This window comes from Thalassophryne amazonica, chromosome 4, assembly GCF_902500255.1.
Source record: "Thalassophryne amazonica chromosome 4, fThaAma1.1, whole genome shotgun sequence".
NCBI lineage: Eukaryota > Metazoa > Chordata > Actinopteri > Batrachoidiformes > Batrachoididae > Thalassophryne > Thalassophryne amazonica.
This window is the reverse complement of record NC_047106.1, coordinates 34,883,335-34,902,576: the sequence shown is the minus strand read 5'-3', so window position 1 is coordinate 34,902,576 and position 19,242 is coordinate 34,883,335.

The window sequence follows — 19,242 nt, the reverse complement described above, 5'->3', positions numbered from 1 at the left end:
CTTTGCAAAAACAATGTCGGACTCTGTTGTTTTCTCTGGGCCCCTCCCCAATCAGACCGGGAGTGACATGTTTAGCCGCATGTTCTCCTTGAATTGCTGGCTGTCTGAGTGGTGTCCAAAAAATGAGGTGGGCTTCATTGATAATTGGCAAAGCTTCTGGGGAAAACCTGGTCTTGTTAGGAGAGACGGCATCCATCCCACTTTAGATGGAGCAGTTCTCATTTCTAGAAATCTGGCCAATTTTCTTGGATCCTCCAAACTGTGACTGTCCAGCGTTGGGACCAGGAGGCAGAGCTGTGGTCTTATACACCTCTCTGCAGCTTCTCTCCCCCTGCCATCCCCTCATTACCCCATCCCCGTAGAGACGGTGCCTGCTCCCAGACCACCAATAACCAGCAAAAATCTATTTAAGCATAAAAATTCAAAAAGAAAAAATAATATAGCACCTTCAATTGCACCACAGACTAAAACAGTTAAATGTGGTCTATTAAACATTAGGTTTCTCTCTTCTAAGTCCCTGTTGGTAAATGATATAATAATTGATCAACGTATTGATTTATTCTGCCTAACAGAAACCTGGTTACAGCAGGATGAATATGTTAGTTTAAATGAGTCAACACCCCCGAGTCACACTAACTGTCAGAATGCTCGTAGCACGGGCCGTGGCGGAGGATTAGCAGCAATCTTCCATTCCAGCTTATTAATTAATCAAAAACCTAGACAGAGCTTTAATTCATTTGAAAGCTTGTCTCTTAGTCTTGTCCATCCAAATTGGAAGTCCCAAAAACCAGTTTTATTTGTTATTATCTATCGTCCACCTGGTCGTTACTGTGAGTTTCTCTGTGAATTTTCAGACCTTTTGTCTGACTTAGTGCTTAGCTCAGATAAGATAATTATAGTGGGCGATTTTAATATCCACACAGATGCTGAGAATGACAGCCTCAACACTGCATTTAATCTATTATTAGACTCTATCGGCTTTGCTCAAAAAGTAAATGAGTCCACCCACCACTTTAATCATATCTTAGATCTTGTTCTGACTTATGGTATGGAAATAGAAGATTTAACAGTATTCCCTGAAAACTCCCTTCTGTCTGATCATTTTTTAATAACATTTACATTTACCCTGATGGACTACCCTGCAGTGGGGAATAAGTTTCATTACACTAGAAGTCTTTCAGAAAGCGCTGTAACTAGGTTTAAGGATATGATTCCTTCGTTATGTTCTCTAATGTCATATACCAACACAGAGCAGAGTAGCTACCTAAACTCTGTAAGGGAGTTAGAGTATCTCGTCAATAGTTTTACATCCTCTTTGAAGACAACTTTGGATGCTGTAGCTCCTCTGAAAAAGAGAGCTTTAAATCAGAAGTGTCTGACTCCGTGGTATAACTCACAAACTCGTAGCTTAAAGCAGATAACCCGTAAGTTGGAGAGGAAATGGCGTCTCACTAACTTAGAAGATCTTCACTTAGCCTGGAAAAAGAGTTTGTTGCTCTATAAAAAAGCCCTCCGTAAAGCTAGGACATCTTTCTACTCATCACTAATTGAAGAAAATAAGAATAACCTCAGGTTTCTTTTCAGCACTGTAGCTAGGCTGACAAAGAGTCAGAGCTCTATTGAGCTGAGTATTCCATTAACTTTAACTAGTAATGACTTCATGACTTTCTTTGCTAACAAAATTTTGACTATTAGAGAAAAATTATTCATAACCATCCCAAAGATGTATCGTTATCTTTGGCTGCTTTCAGTGATGCCGGTATTTGGTTAGACTCTTTCTCTCCGGTTGTTCTGTCTGAGTTATTTTCATTGGTTGCTTCGTCCAAACCATCGGCATGTTTATTGGACCCCATTCCTGCCAGGCTGCTGAAGGAAGTCCTACCATTATTTAATGCTTCAATCTTAAATATGATCAATCTATCTTTGTTAGTTGGTTATGTACCACAGGCCTTTAAGGTGGCAGTAATTAAACCATTACTTAAAAAGCCATCACTTGACCCAGCTATCTTAGCTAATTATAGGCCAATTTCCAACCTTCCTTTTCTCTCAAAGATTCTTGAGAGGGTAGTTGTAAAACAGTTAACTGATCACCTGCAGAGGAATGGTCTATTTGAAGAGTTTCAGTCAGGTTTTAGAATTCATCATAGTACAGAAACAGCATTAGTGAAGGTTACAAATGATCTTCTTATGGCTTCGGACAGTGGACTTATCTCTGTGCTTGTTCTGTTGGACCTCAGTGCTGCTTTTGATACTGTTGACCATAAAATTTTATTACAGAGATTAGAGCATGTCATAGGTATTAAAGGCACTGCGCTGCGGTGGTTTGAATCATATTTGTCTAATAGATTACAGTTTGTTCATGTAAATGGGGAATCTTCTTCACAGACTAAAGTTAATTATGGAGTTCCACAAGGTTCTGTGCTAGGACCAATTTTATTCACTTTATACATGCTTCCCTTAGGCAGTATTATTAGACGGTATTGCTTAAATTTTCATTGTTACGCAGATGATACCCAGCTTTATCTATCCATGAAGCCAGAGGATACACACCAATTAGCTAAACTGCAGGATTGTCTTACAAACATAAAGACATGGATGACCTCTAATTTCCTGCTTTTAAACTCAGATAAAACTGAAGTTATTGTACTTGGCCCCACAAATCTTAGAAGCATGGTGTCTAACCAGATCGTTACTCTGGATGGCATTTCCCTGATCTCTAGTAATACTGTGAGAAATCTTGGAGTCATTTTTGATCAGGATATGTCATTCATAGCGCATATTAAACAAATATGTAGGACTGCCTTTTTGCATTTACGCAATATCTCTAAAATCAGAAAGGTCTTGTCTCAGAGTGATGCTGAAAAACTAATTCATGCATTTATTTCCTCTAGGCTGGACTATTGTAATTCATTATTATCAGGTTGTCCTAAAAAGTTCCCTAAAAAGCCTTCAGTTGGTTCAGAATGCTGCAGCTAGAGTACTGACGGGGACTAGCAGGAGAGAGCATATCTCACCCGTGTTGGCCTCTCTTCATTGGCTTCCTGTTAATTCTAGAATAGAATTTAAAATTCTTCTTCTTACTTATAAGGTTTTGAATAATCAGGTCCCATCTTATCTTAGGGACCTCGTAGTACCATATTACCCCATTAGAGCGCTTCGCTCTCAGACTGCGGGCTTACTTGTAGTTCCTAGGGTTTGTAAGAGTAGAATGGGAGGCAGAGCCTTCAGCTTTCAGGCTCCTCTCCTGTGGAACCAGCTCCCAATTCAGATCAGGGAGACAGATACCCTCTCTACTTTTAAGATTAGGCTTAAAACTTTCCTTTTCGCTAAGGCTTATAGTTAGGGCTGGATCGGGTGACCCTGGACCATCCCTTGGTTATGCTGCTTTAGACATAGATTGTGGGGGGGTTCCCATGATGCACTGTTTCTTTCTCTTTTTGCTCCGTATGCATCACTCTGCATTTAATCATTAGTGATCGATCTCTGCCCCCCTTCACGGCATGTCTTTTTCCTGGTTTTTTCCCTCAGCCCCAACCAGTCTCAGCAGAAGACTGCCCCTCCCTGAGCCTGGTTCTGCTGGAGGTTTCTTCCTGTTAAAAGGGAGTTTTTCCTTCCCACTGTTGCCAAGTGCTTGCTCATAGGGGGTCGTTTTGACCGTTGGGGTTTTTTCATAATTATTGTATGGCCTTGCCTTACAATATGGAGCGCCTTGGGGCAACTGTTTGTTGTGATTTGGCGCTATAGAAGAAAAAAGTTGATGGTTGATGACATGTACTTTTCCTCTTTGTGAGAAGAGGAGGTTTTAAAAAGAAAGACTTGTTGTCTGCATTCTTCATGATTGAGCAAACTATTTTTCATTTTGCACAAGTGCCTTATCCTGTTTTTGACAAGCCACAAGGCTCATGTTGCAGGAATGGAAGGTTCCAGCCGTTACCTTACTTTGCTATCTCCCCCATGCAGACATGACTCATGTGTAACCTCTCCCTAACTGTCCTTGTTTGTTTTTTCTCATGTTGGTGAACTAAATAAAAAGCCGAGCCAGAGGAGGAGATTTTAGGAGAGCTTTGGAGCTGATCACGTACAAGCTGCTACTGCCCGCTCCTACTCTCCTCCTCTGCGCAGAGCATAAAATATATTTGCATCTCTCTGACTGGTTTCTTTACAGTGTCTGTGCCTCTCATTTCTTTAAAACAGGGTGCAGACCCAACACCCTCCTCTCTCCTTTCCTGCACAGGTGGCGCGCCGCTGGCTGATCGACACACCTGTTTTCCATCTAATCACCATCAGCATATGAACCCTGGCTCCTCATTCCATCTTCTCCAGAAACTCTGCAAACCTTCCATGGTAAGACTGGTCATTTTTGTGCTTGCTGATATTTTTTCCTCTCTCTGTGTTTCCACACACCAGCCTGAAAGAGCCGCAGCTTATCTCTGATGCAGCCCATTGCTACCAAGACTCATCTGCCGCTTGTTACTGAGCTCTGATGCTCCGCTTCTGCCAAGCTAAGTGTTTGTTCACCTTTTGCTCACACGAGCCACTGCACACTGAACTCTGCTTGGAATATTATACAAACTGAACTGTGAACTTTTCCTGATAAAGAACAATTAGAAACAACTGAACTGATTTCTTGCTGTCTAAACTGCCAGCTTATGTGGACCAGCTGCAATCAGTTATCTCTGATGCAAACTGAACTGTGGACTTTTTCCTGATAAAACATAACTCGAAGAAACTGAACTGAATCACTCTGTGTAATTGCCTGCATCTCTGGACCAGCTGTGATAGTTATCACTGATTGTCTGTGTGAACCACTTCTGGAAGTGACTGGCTCAGCACTCACCCATCTGTGTCTCATTCCCAGCCTCGACAGCTTGTGGCAGCCACCTGGCTCCGAACCACCATTCCAGTACCTAAGTGCCGGGACTGCGGATCCCATGGTTCCACTGCCGTGCGGGCCCATCTCCACCCGGCTAGACTACGCCCCTGCACATCATTATTCCTCTGTATATAATTCCTCTGTAAATAAATCCATAGTCTAATATCATTTTCTGCTCCCTGCTTTTGGGTTTGTCCTCCACGCTCGTCCAAACCGTAACACTTAGTGCTGCGATTGATACTGTGGCTCATCATATTCTACTTGATAGGCTGGAGATCATTTTGGGATTACTGGGAATGCCCTTCCATGGTTGACATCATACCTGGCCATGTTCCTGGACATTGTCAGTTTTTGTGACGTCTGTTTAATGTTGAAGAGAGTCCTTTTTCTGTTGGGATTTTTGGTCACTCATTTGTCAGTACCTTTGTTGGTCACCAGTCCTGTTTGGAACGTTAACCACCTTGTTTTTTCACTCAACCTTCCTGTGTCTGGCTACTCTGCATTTTTGGGGTCCTACCATCCTCTAGTGGACCCATAACAGAAATGATGGTTCTTGGTCCAGTGAGACATCGGCATCAATTTGACCAGCTCATTCTTAGCCTAGGTTTGTGTGTCATACATCACACTGACAAAGTGGGGAACCTTGGGGTAATTTTTGATCGTACATTGTCCTTTGACCTCCACATTAGAGATTTTATGAGGACTGCTTTCTTACACCTGTAAAGTATAGCGAAGATTTGTCCCATCCTGTCGATGGCTGATGCTGAGACCCTGATTCATGCATTTGTTTCTTCTAGGTTTCGTAAGGTTCTGTTACTAATCTATAAAATTATTCATGGACTTGCCCCTCCCTACTTAGCTGACCTACTTAAACCCTACGTACCAGCCCAAGTTCTGCATTCTCAGGGTGCAGGAGTACTTTGTGTCCCTAGGGTGAATAAAAAGTTTGTGGGTCACAGAGCTTTCTCTTATCATGCCCCTGTTCTGTGGAGTGATCTCCCTGCAATAAAACAGTCAGATTCTGTAGAGAATTTCAAGTGCAGACTTAAGAAGCACTTATTTTCGCTTTTGTATGGCTAGCATACAGGCATAGTATGGTAATATGCCTTCCACCCTTTTAAATTCATCTTATTAGTAAATTGAGCATGCCGCAGCCTCTACTTTATCTAAAGTCTGGGTCTTTTAGTGAAGATTAGGTCTAGTGCAATCACCTTATTTCTTCTGTTTTTCTTGTTGCTAAATGCTCATAAATAATACTGTATTTGTTATCTTTCTGCCCCCTGATTCGTTTTTTTCTCTCTCTCTCTGCTTAAGGTGCGGCTCCATCCAGAGATGGGAGTGGGTGTTTTCCTCTGTAGGCCTCCCATCCTGGACACCAGCAGAGACTCCCATAATATCCCAAAATTTACTGTATAATTTCCTGTATTTATTGTGTCGGTAGCATGGCCCAAGCAGAGGGTCACTCCTTTGAGTCTCTTCTGCTTGAGGTTTCTTCCTCAAATCATCACAGGGAGTTTATCCTTACCACTCTTGCCTGTGTGTTTACTCTAGGGATTGGTAAGGTTAGAACTTACTTCTGTGAAGCGCCTTAAGGTAACTTTGTTGTGATTTGGCGCTATCCATCCATCCATTTTCTTCCACTTTATCCAGAGTCGGGTCACGGGGGCAGCAGCTCAAGCAAAGCTGCCCAGACCTCCCGATCCACACACACCTCCCCCAGCTCCTCCGCGGGAACCCCGAGGCGTTCACAAGCCAGCCGAGAGACGTAGTCCCTCCAGCATGTCCTGGGTCTTCCCCGGGGCCTCCTCCCGATGGGACGTGCCTGGAACACCTCTCCAGCGAGGCGTCCAGGGGGCATCTGGAAAAGTTGCCCGAGCCACCTCAGCTGGCACCTTTCAATGTGGAGGAGCAGCTGCTCAACTCCAAGCTCCTCCCGAGTGACCGAGCTCCTCACCCTATCTCTAAGGGAGCGCCCAGCCACCCTGCGGAGGAAACTCATCTCGGCCGCTTGTACTCGCGATCTTGTTCTTTCGGTCATGAGCCAAATCTCATGGCCATAGGTGAGGGTCGGAACGTAGATCGATCGGTAAATCGAGAGCATTGCCCTCCTACTCTCTTCACCACGACTGTCCAATACAGCGACCGCATCACTGCAGATGCTGCACTGATCCGTCTATCGATCTAATGCTCCATCCGTCCCTTACTCGTGAACAAGACCCCGAGACACTTAAACACCTCCACTTGAGGCAAGGACACTCCACCGACCTGAAGAGGGCAAGGCACCTTTTTCTGGTCGAGAACCATGGCCTCGGATTTGGAGGTGTTGATTTTCATTCCAGATGCTTCACACTCGGCTGCAAACCACCTCAGTGCACGCTGAAGGTCCTGATTTGACCAAGCCAACAGAACCACATCGTCCGCAAACAGCAACAATGAGATTCTGTGGTTCCCAAACCGGACCCCCTCTACACCCTGGCTGCGCCTAGAAATTCTGTCCATAAAGATAATGAACAGAACTGGTGACAAAGGGCAGCCATGGTGGAGGCCAACATGCACTGGAAGGTTTGACGTACTACCGGCAATGCGAAACAAGCGCCTGCTGCAGTCGTACAGGGACCAGATAGCAATCAATTGAAATTGAAACAAATCAGAAACTAATCTATGACTACACTGAATAGATTTACATGCACTATGAGGTGGTCAATGGTTTGATTTTAATGTTATAAATCAGCAGAGTTAAACTGTTACGCTGCTTCTTCCACATCTTCAAACTCTTGTAAAAGCTAAAGCTCTATGCAAGACTAGTGACAGGAAGGTTAGCTTTCTGAGCTTAAAACAAAATCAGCATGCTGTGGTTGGCAGTATAATGGATAAATGTACGTGTTTGATTGTTAATACTTTCATTCCACGTCAAAATATGACAGTTTCATGTTAGCATACCATCTCATGCTATACATCATATGTTATGCTATCAACAGCTGGTTTCTTCTTCTGGGCTTCTTCTATGCTGCATTTTCTGTTACTACGAGGTCTGTTAGAAAAGTATCTGACCTTTTCATTTTTTGCAAAAACCATATGGATTTGAATCATGTGTGATTGCATCAGCCAAGCTTGAACCTTCGTGCGCATGCATGAGTTTTTTCACGCCTGTCGGTTGCGACATTTGCCTGTGAGCAGGCTTTGAGTGAGCACTGGTCCTCCCCCCTCGTCGGATTTTCATTGTGAGGAAAATGTCTGAACGGCTGGAGCAGCGCTGCATCAAATTTTTCCAGAAACTGTGAGAGACAGCCAGGTGGACACCATTCGGAAAATTCAGATGGCTTTCAGGGACGATTTTATGGGCATCACACAGATTAAGGAGTGTTACAGCTGGTTTAAAGATGGCGCACAATGGCGGAGGGCGCTCCGAGCGGCGATCGACAGGCTGGAACGACCAGATCATTTCCAAACTGAATGCTGTGTTGATCCGGGACATCGTCTGACTACCAGAGAAATGGCAGAAAAGGTGGACATCAGCACTTTTCCGGCACATTCCACTGTTAAAGGAGATTTTGTCATGAAAACAGGAGCGGAGGAATTCACCGCGGAGCTACTAATGGCGCAGAACAAAAGCACCTCCGTATTGGTCTCACAGGACATGTGACATGCCCAGATCTTTGGCAATTTCTCGGATACTCACTCGACTGAAAAGCCACCCAAAGCCGTCTGAATCTTCCGAATAGTGGAAGAGCTGGGCATGTCCCGTGAGACTTCCAACACGGAGGTTCTTTTCGTTCTTCTGTAACAGTGTAATGTGCCGAAAAACTATGTCCACCTCTCTTGCCATTTCTCTGGTAGTCAGACGACGTCCTGGATCAACACAGCCTTCACTTTGGAATGATCTGGTCGTTTCAGCTGTCAATGGCCCGCTCAAAGCGGGACGTGCCCTCAGCCACTGTGCGCCATCTTTTAATCCGGTTATAATGCTCTTTAATCTGTGTGATGCCATAAGATCTTCACCGAAAGCCATCTGAATTTTCCGAATGGTTTCACCTGGCTGTCTTCACAGTTTTCTTGTGAAAAAATTTTTGAATGCAGCAAAAGCAGCAGTTGCTCAGCCATTTTCCTGACAATAAAAATCCGCTGAGGGGGCTGGACCACTCCTCCCACAAAGCGTGCTCACAGGCGAATGTCGCATCCGACAGGCATGAAAACCTCACGCATGCGCATGACGGTTCAAGCTTGGCTGATGTAATCACACGTGATTCAAATCCATATGGTTTTTGCAAAAAATAAAAAAGTCGGATACTTTTCTAACAGACCTCGTATATGTGATGTTTCTGTCTGGGTTTGATATTTTGTCTGGTTTTCTGTTTTATTATTTTCTTTTTTACTGTTTCATTGCTTTTCTGTGTTCATTTTCTTGCTGGGGTTTTCTGCTTGGGTCTGTCTGTCGCGACCTCTCTTTGTGTCTTGGTGATTGGATGTGTGTTCCCCTCTCTCTGGCCATGCCCTGGTTTGGTGCTTTCCATGCACACCTATCCCAATTTGCTGATTGTCACCTGGGGATATTAAGCTCACTGGGTGTGTTTGTTCCTCACCAGATTGATCTCTCCAGGTCTTGATCTCGTGTTCCATAGTTTTTTCCGACCTTGCCAAAGCCTGATGATTGTTGTGCTGCTGCTGTTTTTTTTTTTTTTTTGGACTACCTTCTTGTGTACCAACCACTGCTATCCTCACCACTAAAGTCTTTCTTAAACCAGAGCTGTTTGTGTGAGTCTTGCATTTGTGTCCAAACATCCTTGACTAACCTGCCTGTCAGTTTCGCCTAGTGAAGATCAAAAGGCAAACAGATACAGCATCAGTGCTGCAGCACAGTAGTAAAAACCTGAAAGTTTTCTCTGATTTTTCATGAAATATGTATTTGAAGGTAACCAATGCCACATTTGACATTCTAATTTATCATGGAAAATTAATGCCTATATTAAATAAAGTACTATATCATATTGCATTGAAACAAGGTGCAACAAATCAAATCATTCCTTCATAAAAAGAATAATTCATGAAATGTATCTCAATAGGCATAACACTGTTCTAAGAGAGAGATGCACATTCTTATTAAGACGGATATATAAATGTTTTTGACCCACCCACCACCAAGTCTTAATTAGGGCAGTGAGCCCCCCCTACAGGATCCCCTGAAATTTGAACAATGGGCACACAGTTTACCCTCCTACTTCCGCTGCTACCTCTATAAATATGCAGCAAAAAGCTGTTGCTGTTCAGATGCGCCGTAGCTAATAGGTGGTGACAAAGTGCTAAGGCCGTTTGTCCTTTAATAACCTGTGCTTTAGTTTACTTGCGGTTTCGGCTTGGTTTTACCTGTTTAATATGCAGACTGGTGGTATTAATGTGCACAGCTGATGGCGCCATTATTAATATGCAGCATAAGGCCGGTGTTGCAGAGTGCTAAAGCTCCTAGCTGATGTGATGCCCAGGGAAATCCCTGCTGCTGACCTTTTACTGACAGGATGAAACCTGACACAGATGCACATCTGGTAATGAAGGCTGTGAGGGAGGAAAGAGGAAATGGCAGGCAAGAGAATGGTGATGCATTGAGAAACAGCCCAGAGAGTGGTGCAAATTCATAGAACATGATGTACATTTTAGTTTAGCACAGTGTTAAAGCTTGTACAATGTTGGCGTTGTTTCTCAAAGACGATGGTCTTAATTCAACTCTCCATAAGTGTAATCTAGCTCCCTGCAGGTGTAATTTTTACTCTGAGTTGTGTAAGAAAAAAGGAGTGTAATAGTAAAAGCAAACCCAATAGGTTTTATGGTGGAGATGTAGCTCAACAATAAGTTTGAGTTGTGAAACTGCACAATGCAGAAGCAGATCTAGCTTCAAGTGATGGGGGGTTGCAACCCCCTTAACCCCCCACCTCATAATGCTTTTTGGCATGTGTGTCTGTAAAATGCTAAAACCCTCAAAATTACTGCATTACGTTAAACTAAAACATATAGCTGATATTTCACTTTGTAAAAATGACAGAAGTGATGTTAATTTCAGTAACTTTTCCGGAATTAGTTTGTTTAAAAATTTTAACCATAAGTCAAAACTGTCTTGCTGTGCATGACTCCTGTGATACGTCAGCAAGTCTGTATGGTGTGAAAACAAATGATTGCTTGTGCTTGCTAGGTGGCCTTGCTGTGTCTATTATAAAACATGAACCAGATTCTAAAATGTGTTTAACCGTTAAGCTTTACTCACTATGTGTGATCTAAAAGTTATCAGAACAAAATTTAGCGGAAGTTAATTGCTCCGCTAATAGTTTTCAAAGTTAGCTGAAAAGCTAATCAGCTAACAAAAAAGTTAGCTCACAGTTCTTCAAAGTGGTCTCCTGAAATCGGACCCCAAAGACCAAAAGACATGAATGACACTGCTAAGATAAGGGGATAGTCCACTGCATGGCAACACCCAGGTCTATACCTGAGATGACTCATGTGGGTGGGCACCTGGAACAAACTTTGTGCCTAGTGTCTAACTTTGCTTGAAGTTTACATATTCTCTAGCTAGCAAAAAGAAAGTGTCCATATGCAACCTGTGTGACTGCATCCCATTCTGGGCACAAACTCACAACCTTTGGGATGGGAGTCACCCTAACCACGAGCCTAAAACCCATGGGCTCCAGCATCTCTCACCAGAGAGTCATTTGGCTTTGGGGAGTGAGGTTTACTGACTTCTTCTGCTACCCCCCACCCCCAAACCTCACTCCCATCCGGGTCATGGCACCAGTGTGACCTGTGTCGCTGCATCCCACTCAAGGCGCAAACTCACACTCTCTGGAATGGGAGGCTTCTTCTTCTTCTTCTTTGTCTTCGGCTGTTCCCGTTAGGGGTTCGCCACAGCAGATCAATCGTTTCCATCTCACCCTGTCCTCTGTATCTTCCTCTGTCACACCAACCACCTGCATGTCCTCTCTCAGCACATCCATGAACCTCCTCTTTGGTCTCCCTCTTCTCCTCCTGCCTGGTGGCTCCATCCTCAGCATCCTTCTCCCTATATACCCTGGGTCCCTCCTCTGCACATGTCCAAACCATCTCAATCTCGCCTCTCTGACTTGTCTCCAAACCGTCCCACCTGAGCTGTCCCTCTGATATGTTCATTCCTACCTAATCTTGTCCATTCTTGTCACTCCCAAAGAGAATCTCAACATCTTCAGCTCTGCCACCTCCAGCTCTGCCTCCTGTCTTTTTGTTAGTGCCACCGTCTCTAAACCATACAACATAGCTGGTCTCACTACTGTTTTGTAAACTTTCCCCTTCACTCTTGCTGATATTCTTCGGTCACAAATCACTCCTGCCACCTTTCTCCACCCACTCCACCCTGCCTGCACTCTCTTCTTCACCTCTCTACCACACTCTCCATTACTTTGAACAGTTGACCCCAAATATTTAAACTCATCTACTTTCACCACTTCTACTCCTTGTAACTGCACTATTCCACTGGCCCCCTCTCATTCACACACATGTACTCAGTCTTGCTTCTACTGACTTTCATTCCCCTTCTCTCCAAAGCATATCTCCACTTCTCCAGACTAGACTCAGCTTGCTCTCTACTCTCACTACAGATCACAATGTCATCTGCAAACATCATAGTCCATAGGGACTCCTGTCTGATCTCATCCGTCAACCTGTCCATCACCACTGCAAACAAGAAAGGACTCAGAGCTGATCCTTGGTGTAATCCCACCTCCACCTTGAATGAGTCTGTCATTCCGACTGCGCATCTCACCGCTGTCACACTACTCTTGTACATGTCCTGCACTACCCTAACATACTTCTCTGCCACTCCAGACTTCCTCATACAATGCCACAACTCTTCTCTTGGCACCCTATCATAAGCTTTTTCTAAGTCCACAAACATACAATGTAACTCTTTCTGTCCTTCTCTGTACTTTTCCAACAGTATTCTCAGAGCAAACATTGCATCTGTAGTGCTCTTTCTCGGCATGAAACCATATTGCTGCTCACAGATCTTCACCTGTTTTCTAAGCCTAGCTTCTACTACTCTTTCCCATAACTTCATGCTGTGGCTGATCAGCTTTATGCCTCTGTAGTTACTGCAGCTCTGCACATCACCCTTGTTCTTGAAAATAGGAAACCAGCACACTTCGTCTCCACTCCTCAGGCATCCTCTCACTTTCCAAGATTTTATTAAACAATCTGGTTAGAAACTCTACTGCCATCTCTCCTAGACATTTCCATGCATCCACTGGAATGTCATCTGGACCAACTGCCTTTCCACTCTTCATCCTCTTCATAGCAGCCCTCACTTCTTCCTTGCTAATCTCTTGTACTTCCTGATTTACTCTCACCACATCATCCAGCCTTTTCTCTCGCTCATTTTCTTTATTCATCAGCTCTTCAAAATATTCCCTCCACCTTCTCAGCACACACTCCTCACTTGTCAGCACATTACCATGTGCATCTTTTACCACCCTAACCTGCTGCACATCCTTTCCAGCTCTGTCCCTTTGTCTGGCCAATCGGTACAAGTCCTTTTCTCCTTCCTTACTATTCAACTTCTTGTACAGCTCACAATATGCCTTTTCCTTTGCTTTTGCCACTTCTCTTTTCGCCTTACGCTGCATCTCCTTGTACTCCTGTCTACTTTCTTCATCTCTCCGACTATCCCAAAACTTTTTCGCCAACCTCTTTCTCCTTATGCTTTCCTGACCTCTTCATTCCACCACAAGTCTCCTTGTCTTCTTTCCACTGTCCAGATGTCATACCCAGTACTGTCCTAGCTGTCTCCCTCACCACATCTGCAGTACTTTTCCAGTTGTCCAAAATTGCTTCCCCTCCAACCAGTGCTTCTCTCACCTGCTCGCTAAATTTCACACAACAGTCTTCCTCCTTCAGCTTCCACCATCTGATCCTTTGTTGAGCTCTCACTCTCTTCTTCTTACCTCTAAAGTCATCCTACAAACAACCATCCTGTGCTGTCTAGTGACACTCTCTCCTGCTACCACTTTACAGTCTGTGATTTCTTTTAGCTTGCATCTCCTATAAAGAATGTAGTCCACCTGTGTGCACCTTCCTCCACTCTTATATGTTACCCTGTGCTCCTCCCTTTTCTTAAAGTAGGTATTCACCACAGCCATTTCCATCCTTTTCGCAAAATCAACTACCATCTGTCCTTCCCCATTCCTATCCTTGATACCATATCTACCCATTACTTTCCCTTTACCAGTCATACTACCAACATTCAAAGTCCCCACTCTCATTTCCACCCTTCTAGTTTTCTTCTTCTCCCACTGTTCGTGGCAACGTTTTCCTCCTCTTCTTTGTCGTCTTCGACCAGCAGTAGCCCAATTTCCACCGGCACCCTGTTGGGCAATAGCACCGGTGGCGGACGTTGTTAACCCGGGCCGCGACCGATCCGGTATGGGAATTCGATTCTGAGTCTGCATAGTTCGGTTGGCTTGTTTTACGCCGGATGCCCTTCCTGACGCAACCCTCCTCATTTATCCGGGCTTGGGACCGGCACTCAGAATGTACTGGCTGCACCACCCCATGTGGCACGATACAAAAAGCCATGGGCTCTAGCATCTGTCACCACAGTGTCTTTTGGCCTTGGGGAGTGAGGTCTACTATCTTATTCTGCACTGCACCACCTGCTGGCCTACATTACACAAACTCCAAAAGGATTTGCATGACACATTGTGCAGCAACATCAAGATTAAGCTCTGAGTGCACGTGTGTCTGATAGAGTGGGACAGAAGAACAACTGCTTTCATGACTGACTGACAAATGAAGTGAATTCCTCCCTGAGTTTTGTTCTTCTCATCTTTTCTGCGTGAGAGTCAGAACACGTTTACCCTACAGTGCCAGCCAAAGTTCCGGTGTTAGTCCAGTACAGAAAATCCAGGCCCAGTTTTGGTTCTCAAGAGCTGAGAAGAGAAAAACAGAGGAATCTGTGAGGAAAGCAGAGATGGAAGAGACAGCGAGCAGAGCACACTCACAGAAGTGTTGGCGAGGCTGTAATTTAACGCTCCGTCAGGTAGCAATCAGAACCCATGTGTGCATGCACATGTGTGTGTGCTGATGAGAAGATCGGAGGGGGGGCACACCAGGGATGGAGAGAGGCGAACGAGGAAACGCAAACAAATAAACAGATGAGCAGATGGGAAGGACTAGAAGGGCAGAGCTCTCGGCTTTGTCGAGGTTCTTTTTCTCTTCTGTGTTTAGAGCTGCCGCTGTGGGATGAAAGGCTGATTCAGAACAGAAACGCTGAAAAATAAAAGGTCAGAAGGACAGGAAGTGGAAGAGGAAAGGAAGGAATAAGCCAAAGCGGTAGGTGGAAGAAGAATAGCAGAGCGGGGGATGAAAAAATGATCATGAAGGAGAGGAGGAGTGTTGAGGAGTAAGAGTGGAGGAGAGACATTAGACCAGAGGAAATAAGAAGAAAAAAATTTGCAGGATTACAGGTTAAAAACCAGGGAGAGAGAGGGGAGCAGTCAAGGAGAAAAAGGGATAAGGGGGAGGTGAGGAGAAGAGAGAATAGAGATGAGGACGGACCGTGCTGAAGAAAACATGAAAAATAGAAAAATAGGAGACGAGAGGAGAGACGATGGGATTAGTGGAGGGATGGAAAAGGAAGAGGAAAGGGAAGAAAATGAGCCATAAGGCAGAGAAGAGGGGGACAAAACTGAGCTGCTTTTCATCCAAAGAAGAATAATCCCCCAAAACTGTGGAGATGACGGCAGTTCAAAGGAGTGGTTTAAAAAAAAAAATCACATCATCTGAACAGAAACTTTGAAGTCTGAATTACACGTAGCATTAGAAAACTGTCAGATTGTGGGTAATTCTAGTAAAAATCAAAGTATAACTACAAAACCTGCTCCTAATTCAGGAATTACCCACAGAGTTGCTTTTTTTTCTTTTTTTGCTCAGGGTCACCAGTGGATGTTGTGTGGATCCACATGTTGATTTGGCACAAGTTTTACTCCGGATGCCCTGAAATGGGCACAGTTGACCTCAAATGGGGAGCCTTCTTGTTGTGAGGCAAATATACAAACTGCTTATGCCCCCGGACTGCTATTACCAATTGATTTTACAAAATTTTAATTGTTATTGCCGTGATGAAAGTTTTCTAGACATTACTGACCTTGTGGATGTGGCGCACACTGAAGATAATGTACGACTAGCTGACATACACTTTACTCCTTATGGTACTTGCAGCTACGATTAGCATATACAGCCCATATAAGCAGTTAACGGCATATAACGTTGGTTAACCATGGTTAATGTGAGGCAGTAAGTAGAGTTTGGGTGACCATATGCGCTATGATGGCCATATGTCCGGCTTTAAGTCGGACAGTCTGGGGTTTAAAAAGGCCTGTCCGCTTACCGGTGCAGTCTTGAGCCAGACGCTCATTTGTCCTCTTGTTGAGATAATTATTATTTTGTATTTCATCTAATTGCATATAATGAAATAGGTTATGAGACGTCCTGCACCATCTTTCTGGAATACTTTGGACACCACTGGCGTATAACATAATGGTTACCCTGTAATATGAGAGCTAAGCATGACAGATGGTGCAAACTATTTCTTATACAACCAATAATTTGCATCACTTTTTACCAAAATTGGAGTAACTCTAATTTTTGGCCACTGTACAAACTGAAGGTGCTTCAGCACCCTGAACACTCATACTCAAAGCTTTTACTTTAAAAGAACAGAATCATTTTCACTCAACATTTGTTTTGTTGAGGTTTAATTATTGTTATTTGTATTTTTTTTTCTTCACAGATTAGCCACACAAAGCAAGGGGTTGCCTTGGATATGGAAATAAAAGACCCCATTTACACTAACCTAAATGCGTTTTTGTTGATCAGATTACAGTTGGATCACATCAAAGTACAATGCATCCAAAATGTGGTGAGGACAGATTGTGAACAACAGCAGTCATGTGGCTTTTTTCCAGTCAGCGCAATGGTTTTTTTAAAAGAAAAGATGTTAATTATTTAATGTTGTCATTGTGTGGGAAAAAATAGGAGCTGGGTCTATTTTCTAGAAGGGAGCATTTCACACATCATGTCCTTCGTGCTGTACATTTGCAAGATTTGATGGACACTGACATGAAAATGTTTCAGGCTGCAGAGGTGACCACAAGAAATAGACCCCCCCAACAGGCGAGTGACCATATTAAATACGTCAACATCAACCACTGGATAACTGAAAAACACTGCTTTGAAACATTTTTAAACTGTTGAAAGACATGTGTTTCCAACATTGTTCCAGAGTCTGTATGAAAAGGAAGCCATCATGTGAGATGCTGCTACTTGCTGAACATTGGCACCTACTGGACAATTTAAAAATGTGCGTCCATATCAAATTATGAATTTTCTTTTTTTTTTTTTTCCCCAAATAGATGTGCATTTGATTTTGTCATTTTAAGCAAATAACTATATTTTATTCTCAAGAGATGAGCTGGAGAAAACACAATACAGAATCAATCAAACACATTATTTCACAAAAGACAAAGAGACGACCAAAGAGTACATTTTGTTGCCTTTTTTCACCAGAATATGTGCAGATCGTTTAGTGACCTGATAAGTGTACAGACAAAGAATGGCAGCTGGCTGCTTGTGCAGAGAGAAGGATACACAAAAAGATGCCACACAAACAGTTTGTACTTTATGCTTTCATATTGTTTCTGTTATAAATTGAAGGTTATTTATTACTTTCCGAACTCTGTACCGCATTAAGGCTAAGGCGTCGCACTGCCAAATGCACATGCTGGCTGCTCATAAATATCACAATAATGAATATTATGCATAAAAGAAGAAATATTTTATGCAGCTTGCTTAGTCTTTAAATTGCTTTTAGTTTGACTAAACCACTTTGACTTCATTCGATACACTCCCATGCATATAAACTACATCAAAACACAGCATGCTCAAATATTTGTCTGAACATTTCAAATTTATTCTAATTTCTTCTTGTTAAATTATTTTTTTGGACATCTTTTTTTTCCTCTCACAATGTCTGGTGGCTACATGAATTTCAATGTTGGGTTTCTGTTATTCCTGTGTGTCGCTACAATTTTTTTTTTCCTATTGTTTTACCCTCTGGCACATACTGTGTTGTTTAGTGAATGTTCTATTGTATTAATAAATTAAAAAGCTCAGGAGTTGCAATTGCCAACGGTGCATGAACACATTATGCAAAAACACAAGCTTAGTGTAAACGCATACTTAGAGTGAACCAGCAACAAATCAAATGTGCAATAAAGCTTTAATGAGATGTCATCAGCAGCCAAGCAAAATGTTTTAAAATTGGATAAATGAGTGTTGTAACTAATGTGGAATGGATTGTTTGTGCTTAAAGTGGTCAAGTCGGGTGTGGCAGCATACACTGGTGCCATGCGTCTCTACATCCATCACACTATGGGGCCTGTCTGGCAACAATGCAGGAAGACCACCTGACCATCCCTGTTTGTCATAAGTATCCATCTAATCTGTCATTCTGCAAGCAGAAGTCCTCAGAGTCTCACAAAGTAACACGAAGTAACAAAAATGGCCCAAACTTGCATTAGGTGCAAAGCAATCAGTAAGGATCTACAGTTCTAAATAAGGCACGCCTGGAAGAAGGAAAGACTGCAGTTCCTTGACTGTCCACTTGAGGCTGGTTCCAGATAGGAGCAGGGTTGTTTGTTTGTATTTTGTTTTTAGCATTTTCTTTCATGGCTTGTTGTGCAGTGAAATGTCCTAATAGATCATCTAAGACGTATGTTCCAGATAACGATCAATCCATTTTTGGGTTGGTCGTGACATGGGTACAGTAAGCACAGTCAGCATGGCGACAATCAGAGCAGCAAGTTTTGGGCTTTAATATATATATATATATATGTGTGTGTGTGTGTGTGTGTGTGTGTGTGTGTGTGTGTGTGTGTGTGTGTGTGTGTGCCACAAAGCAGCCACACAAATGTTAGGGCCCCTTAAGACATAGTGTGAATTTGGTCAATTTATGCATAAAGTGCACATAAAGTAGGAATCATGTGCACTGCTCTCACGGCAGGTGTCGGCCAAATTCCAGGTGACACACACAAACATCTAACACCACTCTTTGGCACTTAGAAACTGTGTGGCCATTCGCACTATTAACACGAAAACAGTCAGCAGACAATCACTGGCAGCGAAATTTGTCTAAGTGCCCCACGAGTGTGGAGTTGCGCATGTGGCGGCCAGAGTCTCGGCTCCCACCACAACACGTGTGTATGTGTGGTTCGCGCGCCCCCCACCCCCCGCAGGTGAGGCATTTCTCATGTGATCACAGAGTGACATCTTGGTCTGTGCACTGACAGGACAGGGGGCGTGGC